This window comes from Rattus rattus, chromosome 11 (assembly GCF_011064425.1).
Source record: "Rattus rattus isolate New Zealand chromosome 11, Rrattus_CSIRO_v1, whole genome shotgun sequence".
Taxonomy (NCBI): domain Eukaryota; kingdom Metazoa; phylum Chordata; class Mammalia; order Rodentia; family Muridae; genus Rattus; species Rattus rattus.
In genome coordinates this window covers 5543465-5557688 of record NC_046164.1, presented here as the reverse complement: position 1 = coordinate 5557688, position 14224 = coordinate 5543465, and the positions used below count along the sequence as shown (strand labels likewise).

Genomic DNA, 14224 nt, shown 5'->3' with positions numbered 1-14224 from the left:
TGGCTTGCTCAGCCTTTCTTACAGAACCCAGGACCACCAGCCTAGGGATGGCACCACCCACAATGGACTGGGCCATTCCCCATCAATCACTAATTAAGAAAATGTCCAATAGTTTTGCCTAAAACCAGATTTTTTTTTTTTTTTAACAACCAGATCTTATGGAGGCATTTTCTCAACGAAGGCTCCTTTCTCTCCAATGACTCTAGCTTGGATCGAGTTGATGTAAACTAGCCAGCATAAACTATGCTGGTGGTAGCATCCTGTGGTAGTTTAAATGAGAATGGGCCCTATGGGCTCAAATATTTAGATGTTTGGTTCCCAGTTGGTGGACTGTTGAGGATGGATTAGGAGATGTGGCCTTGATGAAGGAGGTGTGTCACTGGGAGTGGGCTTCTAGGTTTCAAATGCCCACACCATGCCCAATCATTCTCACTGTCTCTGTCTCTCCTTCCCTCTGTCTCCCCCACATCTGCTTCCTGCTTGTGAATCACATATAAACTCCCAGTACTGTTCCAGAGCCTGACTGTTGCTAGGCTCCCTGCCACAATGGCCACAGACTCATCCTCTAAAACTGTAAGCAAGCTCTCAATATAATGCTTTCTGTTATAAGTTGCCTTGGTCACGGTGTCTCTTCCCAGCCACAGGACAGTAACTAAGACTTAAAGCATCAGGCTAATGAGAGCCTAGATGGCATTAACAGAAATGTACAAAGTAGAAAAATGTAGTTCATGGCCAGACAACACCTGCAGGATGGTGTCTACTTCTGAATTTCATTCTGAGAGAGATGGGGACTACTAGGCTCACATATCTTTTAGTAATGGTGCTAAGAGAGAAGGCCCAGGAGCCAGAGTTCTTGGTTCAAAGTTAGCCTCTGTTACTTAAGAGCTGTGTAACTCTGGGCACCTTGTTTAACGTCTCTAAGCCTTATTTGATGTGGAAGTTTGATTTCTATTTTCTTTATATTATTATTGTGACATTCATATAAACACATATTCAAATGAAAATATGAACATATGTTGACTAGGGTAACACCTGATATATCATGGTCTGCAGCATATCCTATTGGTGTGTGCCAACAGTCGGCACCGTATCAAATTCTATACCCAATAAATGTTACTATTTCTAATGTTGCTATCATCATGATCATTTTGACCATCAACAGCTCGTGAAAATGAAGCAAGGAAGAAAAAGGAGACTCATAGAGACACGCTTGGCTCTTCAAAGTCTTGAAACACTGCCAAGAGACAGAGAGATTAGATGGCTTCTCTGTGACCCAGGAAATAACTATAATATCCAGGAGTATAAATTATAGGAATCTAGATTTGAGCTCCATATAGGGAGACCGTAATTTAATATCAGCATTATCTACAGATCAAAGACTCGCTTTGGATGTAGACATCCCAGGTGACTGTAGTATTTAGTCTCACCTTGGATGGTCCTTTGGGGTTTAAGAACTAGCCGGGCAACTGAATTAGATGACCCAAAGAGATCTAGTCCATGATAAACTACATCAATGAACCCAGGAAGCACAATTTGAGAAATGATTAAAACTTAAGAGCTCAAATGAAAACATCATTGCTTCAATGCTCTCCCATTCCACTCCTCATCCTTCATCCTTCCCATGTCCCCCGTAGCCAAAAGAAGAAATGACGTCATTCCAAATGGTGCTCAGACACATGTATAAAAAGCACCAGAGGGGAGAGCTCAGTGGTGGTCCTAAAGTTTAGCCCTGGGTTGGTCCCCAGCTCAAAAAACAGAACCAAAAAAAAAAAAAAAAAAAAAAAGCACCAGAGACCTGTATGGTCCCAAATTTAGTCACTGTCTAAAGCCACTGGTTTAACACAAAATAGCCCTGGAAAATCTCTATGGTTCTGGTCCCTCTTTGGCACCCTGTCTCTCTGTATCTGTGTGTGTGTGTGTGTGGTTTCCGTCTAGTACTGGACTCGGCCCCTGGTTTAGCACAGATGAAGGCATTGAGTAGAACTTAACTAATAAAGTGTATGTGTTCTGTGTTCTCTCTCTCTCTCTCTCTCTCTCTCTCTCTCTCTGTCTCTGTGTGTGTGTGTGTGTGTGTGTGTGTGTGTGTGAGAGAGAGAGAGAGAGAGAGAGAGAGAGAGAGAGAAACTCTCAGTAGGGAAATATCTTGTTCCTGAGAGACAAGGGTAAGTGAAATTCATGTGGTCCCTGGTTCTCACTTTAGGACCTCTGTCTCTGTCTCTGTCTTTGTCTCTGTCTCTGTCTCTGTCTCTGTCTCTCTGTCTCTCTCTCTCTCTGTCTCTCTCTCTCACACACATCATACACACACTCATGAAGATGACTTAATTCCCGGGCCCCTGGAAACACACCCAGCTCTTACAGCAGACTCCCTTCTGGTGGAAGGCATCTCTCATTTGACAACAGTGTTTTTTACCCCTGCATCCAGTAGTTCTCAGAGGCCACCAAATATCCTAGTCCATGACCCAAGCAGAACCAACCAGAGGCCTCATTCAGGATTTCTACACTTCCAGATAGACAGCACTTTTCAGTTCCATGAGAGTGTGCTGTATCTGGAGCCTTGGAAACCACGTTCCCAGCTATGGGCACAAAAAGACAACCAGTGGAGAGGAGGGAATGGACAGGAGAACAGGCCTCACCTTTCCCCAGATCCGGTGAACTTTGCTGTCCGTGATCTCTTTGCTTCCCATTGTGAATTCACTAACTGCCTTTGTGTCTGAGCGAGTTTGCGTCACTTACACTAAAAGGGACTTTTGCTCTAGCCCTCAAGGTCCTGGACCAGTGCCAATGTTCCCTAGCAAACGAGAACCCTCAGAGACAGACTTGGATGCCTGGTCTCCCTCTTATTAGACGACAGGCTTAGAAACAGTCATTTCCAGACATGTCCCCAGAGGACTGCAGAATATGAAGGACCAGTCCCGGTCCTCTAGGTCACACAGATGATGTGATGAAAGGGAGTGGGGGTGGGGCGGGGATGAGAACATGAAAGGAAACCCTGGGCTTTAATGAAACCTTTCTGCTCTTTGCCTCCATCTTTCAAAGTCATTAGAAAAAGCTCCATTCAACCACGGCAAGTATTGGCCAAGTGCGTATCTTGTGACAGGGGCTGTTACGGGGCGAACATCATAGAGAATAATAATTAGGGTCCCAGATGTCAGAGGGAAAGCCATTAAAGATTTCGGAGGTCGTAAGGTCAAAGCATCCCTGAAGTACCTCTCACTTACATATCAGAATATGGGGTGGTTTGATATTTTGTGATCATTACTGAAAGTTGCTCTCTTATTCCTTATTAGAAACATGCTTATTAGTATAACCCCACAATTTCTGAGAATCGAGTAGATATTTCTTCACAGTAGTGTAAACATAGTTTAAGTAACTCTCCTTTTATTTATTACTAATTTTAAAATTGCACGAGTTACAGAGCTCTAGTGGAGGTCAAAGGGCAGGTTGCAGGACTTGGGTTTCTCCTTCCACCATGTGGGTCTGGGGGTTTAATCAATCTGTCCGGTTTAGGGGCGAGCACCTTTACTTGCTGTACTGTGTGGCCAGCCCACGAGTTCTCGGTTTAAAATCTTTTCCTTTGCATTAATAAAATGTGAACTAAGGAAATTTAGCACAATCTTTTCTTTACCTCGTAAGGAAGAGTTCCTCGTGTCATTCCTCCATCACTGACTGTCCCTGGTGTCCCAGTGACCCAGGCTTTGATGAGGGCTCCTAGCATCTCCTTTACACAGACTATGGCCTACAGTCATCTGGTAACAAGTCCTGGTTCAGGGTCCAAATCTGCAAACACCTAGTCTTTCCCTCTCTCCACTAACAGACACTGGCTCTAGAATTAGCAGACCAGAACTCATATTTCAGAAAACTGCAAAATGTCTCAAATGCCCCCAAAGCAGTACCCCTACAAATTCCCCAGTCAGTCAACCAGGAGAGGTTCCTCAATTTCATTTGCATGAATAAGAATCCTGAGTCCTGTGGCTCAGTTGGCAGAGCTCACTTAGTATGCAGAAAGCCTTGGGTTTAGTCCTCAGCACTAAAGAACCCTTAATGCCAGTACTGGGACAGTAGAGGCAGAAGGGTCACACATCCAAGGTCACATTCATCTATATAGAGAGGGTGAGGCCAACCCAGGATTTATGGGACTAGAGCTCAGGGGGGGGGGGGGAGAAGGAGGAGAGGAGAGCTATCAAATCATATCTTTCTAGCAAATTCTCTATAAAGAGATAAGTAGACTGGATCCCCGAAAAGCCCCCAGGACACCTTAAATGGAGGAGCTGAGTGCTCACTTGGTCCACAGTGTGACTGTTCAAGACTTGGGGTCAACTATAATGATGACGTGGGGACTGGGCCCCTGGGGGACATTCTGTGTTTTAAAATGCAGATGAGGTGCCTCCACTCATTCAAGGAGACCTGGAGTACACGGGAGGGACTTGTTAGTTCCCAGGACAAGGAGTGTGGGGCCCAGGATGGGCAAGCACACTGACCTCTGCTCCACTCACAGCAGACATTTTCCCCTGAGAGTTTCTTACAGTAGAGATGAACATGCAAAAGCCTTATCGCTGTCCTTGCAAGGGTCCTTTGGGCATCAGAACATTTAAGATTGTTGGGTTCAGAGACCCCTCTGAAGACAGTTTGAATGCCAGTGCAGAAGGTGCAAAAAGAGGAGGGAATGCTTTAGGTGAGCACACAAGTAACTCCACCTTGGGTTCGGATGTGATCTGAAAATATGGCGGAACTTGGTTAGCTCAGAGGGAGCTCCCACTCCCATCCCCCATTCCCAACTGATTTCTGGAGTTGGCACCAGCAGTGTATTGTGGAACCACTTCTATGATGCGCTGATCACAGAGGACCTCTCAGCTCGGGGGAGGGAGTGTTGACTTCTGTTTTATTGTTTTAACTCTACTAACTTCTCCCCAAACATTGTGGGCCAAGTGCTATCACCTGAGGGTGTCCACTGATGAGCTATTCTGAATATGTGTCTCTTGTGGTTCCTGCTGGGGACAAAGACGGCCCAGCATGGATATCACTTCCACACTCAGCCCTGTCTGCACTCAGCACAGGGACTGAGGACTTGGCCTGGGGATTTTAGAAATGTGACTTTCATAGCGGGAGGGATGGACTATTTTGATGAGAGGATGAGAGAGTAGAAAATATGCTGTTAACCTTCTGTACTGGGCCAGGCTAGAGAGAAGGGGGTGAGGGAGACAAAAGATGGAGACAAGGGAGCCATCGAGTCATAGCAGGAGATGCAGCAGCAGGCTGGGACCGGAAATAGAAAGGATGACGGCGGAAGGAGCAGCCTCTTCCAAGACGGCTCAGGATGCGCGCGCATCCCCTTGGCTTTTGGTTAGTTCCCACCACTTTGCGCTGACCTGAGCTTTCCCAACCTCTCCTAACCTTTGTTTCCTCACTCAAGGCCACTCTTCATTGGGAGAAGCGGCTGCCGCGCAATTATTTTCTGTGTCAGGCCCCATGCCAACAACTTGTGATTTCTACCCATCAAGAATCTAAAAATAGGTCAAGGCTAACTCATGCCCAAGACCTCAAATTAATTATTTACCAGGCTGATGAGTGATATGTACATCTTAGAAAAGAAGGCCGGCCGCTGAGCTTCTCGATGTGACTGTAAATAATTGAACTGTCAACGGAGAACCTACTTCTAGTCAAGTCCCAGCTTTAGAAACCAAGTCCCATGGTTTTAAAGATTATTTTTATCACAGTGTGTGTGTGTGTGTGTGTGTGTGTGTGTGTATTTTTATCACAGTGTGTGTGTGCGCGCGCGCATGTGTACATGTGAAAGTTTAAGGGAATCGTTAATTTCCTTCTACTTTGTGGCCCCCAGGGATCGAGCTCAGGTCTCCCAGACTTGGTGGCCAGCACCTTAACCTACAGAGCCATCTCGCCAACCCTGTTAATTGGTTTTGAGATGTAAAACCCAACCCCAGTCATTTACTGATGCTGCAAAACACGTTATAGTCTCGGCTTGTTGATTGCACTGGTTGTTGAAGAGCAGATTCAAGCCACTGGGATGAACCTGGTGGGGAGGGCAGTCATCCCTGGTACTCACAAGAGTGATGGGGGAAGATTGAAGGTGTAAGGCTGGGCTGGAGAGATGGCTTAGTGGTTAAGAGCACTGACTGCTCTTCCAGAGGTCATGAGTTCAATTCCCAGCAACCTCATGGTGGCTCACAACCATCTGTAATGGGATCTGATTCCCTTCTTCTGGTGTGAACTCATATGAATGTGAAAAAAAGGAAGAAAGTGTAAGGCCTAGGCTGCCAAGTGAGTTCAAGGCCACCATAAGAAATTGGATTTTTTTTTTTTTTTTTTTTTGGACTGGATTAGCACACTTTAATGAGAACAGTTTCCTCAGTAAGTGCATCTGTGGGCTGAAGCCATACGGCGTCAGGACTTCGCTTCCTGCTCCACAGGCTTCAGATGCACGACCAACTAACTCCCCAGTGCTCTGAGGCATGCGCTGGACACGGTCTCTTCTGTGGGAAGCCCCCCGTGGCAGCCTCAGGGGCTGTTATCAAGTGTTTAACCATCTTCAGCTTTGCACTCACGGACGGGATGTTCTTGGGATCTGAGGGCGAGCTGTGTGCCTTCTGCAGTCCGAGCATCTTGATCGTATCTTTTTCTCAGTATGGACGCCTCCTCGTACTTCTTATTCTTGTAACAATGTGCAGTTTATGAGGGTTCTGGGGGTCCCCACCATATTTTTTCATGATCTTCAGGTCTAGGCTGAAACACTTTATCTGGAATTCTTGATCTGGTAAATTTGTGACGAAGCCACTCTTTACCCATGAGAGATCCTGCACCTTTCTTCACAGTCTGCAGTCTGCCTGGGGGCCTCTGAAATACTGAATGCAGAACCCCAGTCATAAGTGGGGTAACTCTCTTCAGAGGTGGCAACCACTGTGTCCACTCCAAATGCCCCCAGTATATTTTTTTAAGTAAAAAACCTAGGTGGAGGCAGAGGCAGGCAGATCTTTGAGTTCGACACCAGCGTGGTCTACAGAGAGAGTTCCTGAACAACCAAGACCACACAGAGAAACCCAAACAAACAAACAAACAAACAAAAAAGTAAAAAGGGACCTGGGGCTGTAGCTCAGTGGTAGAGCATTTATCTAGCATACCTGAAGCCCTAGGCTTGATTCTTAGCAACCTCCACCCCCAAATGCAAACTACTGAAAAAACATACTTTCAATAAGTGTATATGTGGATGTTTACAGTGGCATAATTCAAAAGGGCCCCAACTGGAAAGACTCCAAAATTTCTGTAAAGTGCAGAATAGCCACAGTAATGGAATATTTTGCTAGGGAAAGAATGAAATCAGACTGGAGAGATGACTCCGTGGTTAAGAGCATTGGCTATTCTCCCAGAGGTCCTGAGTTCGATTCCCAGCAACCACAAGGTGACTCACAGCCATCTGTAATGGGATCTGATGCCCTCTTCTGAGGTTGCAGCACCATGGAGTAGTTTAGCATGCAGGAGGTATTGGGTTCCTAGCATTTGCATGCTTGTGTACACACACACACACACACACACACACACACACACACATATACACACAGACACACACACCACACACACATATACACACACACACACACACACACACACACCACACACACATACACACACAACACACATACACACACACAACACACACATACACACACACACACACACACACACACACACACACACACACACACACACACACAACACACACACACACATACACACACCACACACATACACACACACACACATTTATACACACACACACACAACACACACACTCACACACACACACAAATACACACACACACACAAACACACACACACACTCACACATCACACACACACACACACACACACACACACACACACACACACACACACACCATGGGAAAACATAACCCAGTTATCCAATTACTATTAATTTTTTTATTATGTATACAGCATTCTGCCTGCACGTACACCTGTATGGCAGAAGAGGGCTGGGAATTGAACTCAGGACCTCTGGAAGGGCAGACGATGTTCTTAACCTCTGAGCGGTCTCTCCAGCCCCCGATTACAGTTATAAGTGAAGTGTGGTGAGGGGGGAAAATGGGAAAAGATGGAAAAACCTATGACTCAAGAAAGAAAATGAGAGCAAAGGAAGAGAAGTGGGGACCAGCTCATCGAAATTGATGGCCCAGGTTTGATCCCCAGGACCCAGGTAAGTCAATCCAAGTCTTAAGTCCTTGATTTGTCCTTTACTCTTAGTATCCTTCCGGAGACTATCGGCTAGAAATAGAGCTTTTGTGGGTGTCCACCACATCAAGTCTTTTAAATTTTAGTGTGTATGTGTGTTTAAGGACAGAGGCAGGGAGAGAGGGAGGGGGGACAGAGGGGGGGAGAGGAAGAGAGACAGAGCGAGAAAGATGGAAAGAGGAGGTCTCATGTTGCCTAAGACAGCCTCAAGTCCTTATGTAGTAGAAGCTGGCCTTGAACTCGTGATCTTCCTGCACCCACCCCCAGATCAGGTCCATTTTCGTTTAAAGGGTTTAGTCATTACTTACCTGGCTTCTTTCCCCCTCAAAGTCACCTTGTCTATAACTGTGATACTTACTATAGAGTCGTACCCTATGATGGTTTGCAGATGCTTGGCCAGGGAGTGGCACTATTAGAAGGTGTGGCCGTGTTGGAGGAAGTGTGTCACTGTGGGGTGGGCTTGGAGACAGACCCTCCTCCTAGCTGCCTGAGATGCTCTATCTGTTCCTGGCTTCCTTTGGATGAAGATGTAGAACTCAGCTCCTCCTGCACCATGTCTGCCTGGATGCTGCCATGCTCCCGCCTTGATGATAATGGATTGAACCTCGGAACCTGTAAGCCAGCCTCAATTAAATGTTGTCCTTTATAAACCTTACATTGGTCATGGTGTCTGTTCACAGCAATAAGACCCTAAGACATACTCCAACCCTCATACGTTAGGATTCAAACCAGCCATCAGCTTCCCCATCTTCTACTTCTTTTAAAGATGGGAACTCAATGTGCAGCCCAGGCTGCCCTTAACCTCATAATTCTGCTGCTCCCTGCCGGGGCTGACAGTTATGTTCCACCTGGCCAGTCCCCCACCCCATTTCCTACAGGCAGCATGAACATCATTTTCTCTCCCTCTCTAAGGTGAAATATGCAAACAAAACCTCCATGAGGGAAGTCAGGAAGGGCTCGACAGTGTGGCAGTTCTACAGAAGGTCCCAGAACACAAGGAAAACCAGGCTAATTAATCACTAGTCCTCCAGGTAGCAAATGTGACTCAGCACACTTGCTTGCCCAAGGGGATGTTCGCAAGTATTTGATAGGACCTGATAGAGCTCTGGGTGTTTCCCCAGCATTGCAAAGGAGGTCCATTATAATCCAGCCCAGCCTCTTTCTTCCCTGTACTTCAGCAAAACATTAACTAACCTGTTCCACCCTAGTTCCATAAGGCTTTCCACTGTTGAAAAGAATTTGGGTTTGCCCAGGCATGGTGGTGCACCTCTTTAATCACAGCACTTGGGAGGCAGGGGCAGGGGGGCAGGGGCAGGGGCAGGGGGGCAGGGGCAGGGGCAGGGGCAGGGGCAGGGGCAGGGGGGCAGGGGCAGGGGCAGGGGCAGGGGCAGGGGCAGGGGCAGGGGCAGGGGCAGGGGGCAGGGGGCAGGGGCAGGGGCAGGGGCAGGGCAGAGACAGGTGGATCTCTATGAGTTTGAGGCCAGCTTGGTCAACATAGCGCGTTCTAGGATCACCAGAGCTATATAGTAGTATCCTGTCTCAAAAGAAGAACTGAATTAATGAGGCACACCTCACTGAGAGACTGTGTAGCACCTTACTGTCTATTGTACTAAGTCCCCAAGGATCAGCACAGGCTCCCACTCCTATCTCAGCCCGTTAACCAGGTCAGGTAGCCACAACTTACACACCAACTACCAAAAGACCACCAACCTCAAGGGTTAATCAGCCACTTCATTCTGTCCAGCTTGCAGAGGGCACAGCTCTAACAGGGGTGCCTGTTACACCAAGGAACTTTGACCCACAGCCCACTTTTTGCTCTCATGACCCGGCAGGGAAAAGGAAGGAGATCTGCTCTGGAAACCAGGGCCCTGTTCCTCCCTGCCTTCTGAGGTTTCCACTTCCAGATGGTCTTAGGAAATGCACTGGACAACATGCAGGACCAGGGTGTTGGAAGCTGCCAGGGTTGTAGGGCATACAGTGAAACCATCCAACATCTCCTAGAATTCACACGTCAATTTCCCTCTGATACGTGCAAACCGTTCAACATGGTCCTTAAACTTTTCTTTTAAGCCCATCAATTCTATTACCACTGGGCCAGAAGGTCTGCGATGTCCCCAAATTCCCTGGAGAAAAGGAATCTTTTTATGTAGTACCTATGCCAGTTCTCTTCCATGCCATGTTTAAATTCTTCTCTAATGGGTCATCAACCCACAACCCGGCTTCTTCCTGAAACATCTTTAGAATCACCATCTCCAGCTTTGGATGCTGGTCCTGCGTCTGCTTTCCATCTCACTTTGTCCTCCTTTTCAAAAAAAGATTTATTTATTTTATTTAAGCACACTGTCACTCTCTTCAGACACATCAGAAGAAGGCACCAGATCCCATTACAGATGGTTGTGAGCCACCATGTGGTTGCTGGGATTTGAACTCAGGACCTCTGGAAGAGCAGTCAGTGCTCTTAACCACTGAGCCATCTCTCCAGCCCCTAGCTCCCACTTTCTACCCCCTCCTTTCTTAGCCTCACCAACCTCAACCAAGGAGCAGAGCTTCCCAACCTACAGATCATGTCACTTGTAAATGGACCATGTTTGAAAAGACTGACAGCACACAGGTGTTCTGCCAGATACACTGGGTGAGCGCCGCCACACATCTACAACTCAAATCTCCTCCTATTCCAGAAGAAAGTTTTCTTCTCATCAAGCACACAGCTACTTCCCTGCCCCTCAGGCCCCTAGCTTATGGGTAAGAAATGCTTACCGTGTGAGGTTTGGGTTTCAGAAGAACAGGGAAATCCTAGTAATGCCATACACATAATTCTTGGCACGTTGAGGCCTCATAGGGACCACCGAAGCAGCGAGAAACCCAAGCCATTCAGCATCTTTGTTTTATAATAGGGTGTAAGTTACAGAATGCCAGATTGCCCCAGGGGCAAACGGCAGGCAAAGGTCTTCTGGTGCCACCTTCTGTTTGTGAGAGGAATGTGAATGTCCCTGCATTTCAGAGCCAGGGCGGAGCTTGGAGACTCTTTAGTCCAACTTTGATTAACAGATAAATGGAAGCTCAGACTGGAACTAAGGACGCACCACCCCCCCCAATACACACCCCCCCACACTACTCACACACACACATGCTCACACACACTCGCACATACTCATACACACTCACACACTCCCACCACACACTCACACTTTCTCACACACACTCTCACACACCTCATACCACTCCACACACACACACACATGCTCACACATTCACACACTCACACACACTCATACACTCACACACACACACACACACATACACACTCACACACACACACTCACACACACACACCACACACACACACACACACACACACACACACCACACACCACAAACACACCCACACACACACACACCCACACACCCCACACACCCCACACACCCACACACACACCACAAACAAACCCACACCACACACCCACACACACACACACACACACACACACACAACCCCACACACAACACACACACACACACACACACACACACACACACACACACACAACACACACCACACACACACACCCACACACACTCACACACACACACATCACACACTCACACACCACACCACACACACACACACACACACACACACACACTCACACACACCACTCACACACACTTACATCACTCACGCACACATTCACACATACTCACACACACCCATCACCGCCATACATCTGTCCTTTACAATTAAGGTTACCTATGCTTGGCAGCAAAGGCCAGTGTGCACAAACGCATGCATGCTTCCTTCAGTCAGTGAAGCATACGTTTCATGTGTGACTGGGCCAGCTCACCCATGACAGTAAGGGCTAGCACGGGGCATCGGCTATGGATCAGGTGCTGGGCTTGGCACTTTTATAACTCGCTGGATTCTTCAAGTCTCCCTAAGGATAAAAACTACTGTCAATCCCGTCTTACTTTTAAGGAAACGGAGGTTTAGAGGGGAGAGTAACTTGACCCAAGTCACACGAATGTATTTTTGCAGAAAGAGAATTCAAATAGGTTTTCTGCCCTCATCACTACCATTCTGTATCACACCGACTTTGCCAGATGAGGCTTGATTTCCACGTCAAGGTCTAAACCAGGAGAGCTCCTGAGAGCCCATTCACTTACTTACACCCCTTTCTATCTCCACCCCACGCTGCTCTCCCCTTGCTCCACTGAGCTAACATAATTTATTACCTGTGCTTCCCACAGTGTGGTTCCCACTGTGTGAACCGCACAACGATGCAGCTTTGGCATCATGACAGATCCGCTGATGCTTAGATCTGGGACTCACAGCTGCCGTAACTGCGAACAATAAACCCCTGCTAGTCACGAACTGCTCAGTCCAATCTATTACATCACAGTAGCAAGAACTAGGAAACACACTCGGAAAGTTGAAAATATCCAAAGAGGACTGGAGAGGTGGCTCAGTAGATAATGACATTCACCAAGACATTGTGCCCAAGGACAGACAGACATCAGGGGGCCAGGAGGCAGAGATCAGAGTGAACCCTCACATTTATAGCCCATCTCCCAGACCTGGGGATGCTCCTGAGGTCCTCCCCATGCCCGTGATGACGTGACAATAGGCCTTGAGAGCTGTCTGCCCTGACAGTCTACACAAGTCAATCCTCCCATAGGTTACTTGGAGCATCTAGAGACACCGTTCAGTTGTCTTCATGACATTACTCAGATGTCTGGGTTGCCTTACTGGATGGGCTGCAGAACACAAAGTGGCCCTGCTATAAAGAACGAAATGCTATGCTCGTTGTACTTTCTTTCATGTCCACAAGAGGGCACCAGTGCTCACAGCATTTAAGTCCTATGACCAAAGGATGAAGGAACTGTGTAGTATGAAAGTGACTATATGCAGGAAATGTTGGAAACTCACACAAATGTGTATTTCCCATAGTCCGCCGGACACATGAAGGAGACACCAAACAAACCACTTCATCTTGCCTCTACAGAGTAGTGGCGATGTGTAGACACTATGATTCAGTGGTTTTCAAATAGGAGACAGTGATGGAGCAGAGGAAGGTGAATCAGGCTTTAGAAATGAAGGAATATTGTGGGTGTCCTCTGGGAAAAAACAAATGCTGACTCTATATTAAACTTTATATTTGGAAAATAGCTCATAGTTCTTATAATACAAATATTAAACAAAGGCGCTAGGTAGATTTCTATGCTTAACAAACAGAGATTGAGTTTAAAATGGTGAGCTCTGCCTCTCTTCCGTCAACTTGTGACGAGAAGAATCTATCAGAGCATCACGACCTCTTACACTTGTCTCCTCCTGTCTGTCTTTACTCCACTTCTCTGTTTCAGGTCTTTGTTTGTCTGGTTTTTATTATACACAGTTTTTAATGAATTCAAGGAAAGAACTATCATATTAGATCCCAGAGTTGAGCCAAGACGGAAGGAGCATCTTGAGATAGGAGGAAGGGACTGTGATCACAGTCAGTACCCAATCACGGTGTTTGTTTATTTGTTTGTTTGTTTGAGATGGGAATCTCTCACCTAGTCCTGTTGTGGATCTTACTGGGTAGACCAGGCTAGCTTTGAACTCACAGAGATCCATCTGCCTCTGCCTCCCGAGTGCAGGGACTAAAGGCATGCGACTCAACACCTGGCCACTCGTGTTTTTGGTTTTTTTTTGGTTTTTTTTTTGGTTTTTTTTCTTTTTTTTCTTTCGGAGCTGGGGACCGAACCCAGGGCCTTGTGCTTGCTAGGCAAACGCTCTACCACTGAGCTAAAACTCGTGGTTTTAAACAAAGTTTCAGTAACTTGAGACAGAAGGAAACCCTTTAACAATAAAGGATATCTACAAAATGTCTCCCGTAAATATTATGCTTTACAATTTATAAGATAGGATCATAAGATAATGCATGAAAGACAATTACGATATATGTGTGCAATGGCAAAAAATAAATAA

The 14224-nt window shown here is 46.7% G+C and overlaps 1 protein-coding gene and 1 pseudogene across 1 annotated transcript in view; both read right to left on the bottom strand.

Moving 5' to 3' along the window:
- LOC116912653 (protein Shroom3-like) overlaps positions 1–14224 on the bottom strand; it is a 96280-nt gene that overhangs the window by 40018 nt on the left and 42038 nt on the right. The gene's annotated exons all lie outside the window — the stretch shown is intronic.
- On the bottom strand, positions 6400–6904 carry LOC116912899 (annotated as a pseudogene).